This window comes from Arabidopsis lyrata (genome assembly GCF_000004255.2).
Source record: "Arabidopsis lyrata subsp. lyrata unplaced genomic scaffold ARALYscaffold_3, whole genome shotgun sequence".
Taxonomy (NCBI): Eukaryota; Viridiplantae; Streptophyta; class Magnoliopsida; order Brassicales; family Brassicaceae; genus Arabidopsis; species Arabidopsis lyrata.
Window position 1 is genome coordinate 23,382,982 of NW_003302553.1, and position 2,778 is coordinate 23,385,759.

Sequence of the window (2,778 nt, forward strand, 5' to 3'; positions counted from 1 at the left end):
CCATGAACTCATTTAACTTCAAACTCATTGGGTAATGAGTTGAGTTGGGTTGGGTTAACCATTTTGACACCCCTAGGTGCAGACTATATTTATAACAAGCCATCAAACTAACAAATATTAAAAGAAAATTCCAGCTCTAATAAATTCCTAAATTAACATTTTTCATATAATATTAGTTTATATATAATTATTAATTGTATTAGGATTTACAACATTGATTTGCATATGACTATAATATGAACTATGAGATTTACATATAAATGGTTTTTATTGAGATATCAATGTTTTTTAGAATTTATTATATAAACTAATATACATCTAGAGAATAAGAAGGTACCCTGACTCATATAAATAAAGATCTCCAAAGGTATTCCAGTCGTTTAATTTTATTTTGAGACATTTGCAAAAATGCCTTTTTCTAATGTTCTTTTTCAAAAATACCCTCTCATATGTCTATTTTTAAAAATATCACTCCTTATTACCTTTCTTTATTTAGAAAAGATAATGTGAAAATCAAATTTTCCACCTAAAATTTTTTTTGTAACAGTCAAAATTTTTCCGCAAAAAAAGAATTCGTCAAAAAATTTAAAAATCCTTGTAAATCTTTTTAAAACCTTTATAAAATTTTTAAAAAATCCTTGTATATATATTAAAACTCTTGTAAATGTTTTAAAAACCCCTATAAAATCCTTTAAAAAACCTTGTAAATCTTTTAAAAACCATTGTAAATCTTTAAAAACCCTCTTAAACCATTGTAATCTTTTAAAACCCTTATAAAATTCTTTTAAAAACCTTGTAAATCATTTTAATTTCTTTTTAAAACCCTTTGAAAACGCTTAGAAATCGTTTTAAAACCCTTTTAAAATACTTGTAAAATTTTTTTAAAACTTTTATAAATCGTTTTAAAACCCTTTTAAAATACTTATAAATCTTTTAAAACCTTTAAAACCCTTGTAAACTCTTTAAAACCTTTTGTAAACCCTTATAAAATCCTTTTAAAACTCTTGTAAATCCTTTTAAAACCCTTTAGAAACCCTTGTAAATCTTTTTAAACCCTTGTAAACCCTTTAAAACCTTTGAAAACCCCTTATAAAATCTTTTTAAAACCCCAGTTAATCTTTTTAAAACACTTACAAACCTTTTTAAAACCTTTCAAAATACTTGTAAATCCTTTAAAAACCCTTTAAAACCTGTGTAAATCTTTTAAAACCCTTCTAATTCCTTTTAAACACTTGTAATTTTTGGCGGGAAATTTTTTTTTTCGGAAATTTTTTTTTGGCAGAAAAATTATGTCGGAAATATTTTTGGCGGGAAAATTCATTTTTGTCATTTTGTTGTCTTAATTATTTTTCAAATAAAGGTAAAATGGTCATTAAAAATTGAAAGATGCATAAATGAAAATAGCTAGAAAAAGGGTATTTCTAACAATTTCTCTTTTTACAAACCCTTTATTTTTTGTAACAAACTTACATGATATTCTTTTTTTACCGTATAGTTGGTCTCAACAATACTTAATTATTATAATCAAATAGTTTATATAAAATTATGACCATGAGACCCAATTAGACATTTTTAAATGGTTTATTAATCACATAAAACTGTATTTTAAACAATATTAATATATATATATATATAATTAGTAGATTAGGATCCGTCCTATATGCGGATTTTAAAATTTTAATAATTATATTAAATTGAATAAAAATATATATTAAAATTTTGTTGTAAGTAAAAACTTTCTTTATGAAGTAAATAGAGAAAGTTTTAGTTTTTTTTTTTTTTGTCAACCACACATTAATTAATAAATAATTCCTTGATTGGTTGCCCAATTAGGAGGAGTAGAGTTTACAAAAGTAACTTCAGAAAATAAAAGTCTAGAAGAACGGGCTAAGCAGTCCGCTTGAACATTACATAAACGAGAAATAAGAGAAAGCGAGAAGAAAGGGAAAGAGAGACGGAGAAAACCAAACTCGTCTAGAAGATTGGAGAAAGCAGGCCATTCATCCGGTGAGTGTATCATCGAGACTAACTCCGAGCAGTCTGATTCAAACACCTGACAATCGATTCCTCTTGAAAGGATATTCTTCATAGCCCAAATTAAAGCTTCCATCTCCGAGTGAAGAGGGGAGGGACACCTCCGAAGGCACTTTGCACCGAGCAGTATCGTGTGATCATTTCCTTGAAAACACCACCATCCTATACCCATTGTTGGATCTGAATGTTTCCAAGAACCATCAATCCGACATCTTATAGATTGAACCGGTCGTTCCAAAGTTTCCGTAGTAGAACTAGTTTCGATCGGATCCAACTGAGCTTCTTCCCACAATAATTTTTCACTCAAAGCATGATTTAAAATATCTCTGGGTTCAGATTGTAATCCCTTGAAAACCTTTTTATTCCTATCTTTCCAGATGAACCACAAAATCCAAGCATAACTGAAAGTTTTCTCTCCCCCATCTAGATTAGATGGTAACCTCCAATAAAGATAATCTAGATTTGAGAATTCCGAGGTTAGAGGAAAACTACCTATTGCCATAGGTATATCTGATAATTCCCATATTTTCTGAGAATGAGTGCACTCAAATAAAGCATGAGCCCCTCCAAAGTACAAGCTTGGAAAGTCAAAGCCCCTCCAAAACTAAAACATTTCTTATGGCAAATTGCTACGGGATCTCTAGCAGTTACTTCAAAATTAGCACATCGAGGGATCCAATGTGACTTTCTCTGTAAAAGATGTGAGATGGCAGAGGAAACAATAAATCATGCTTTTATTTGAGT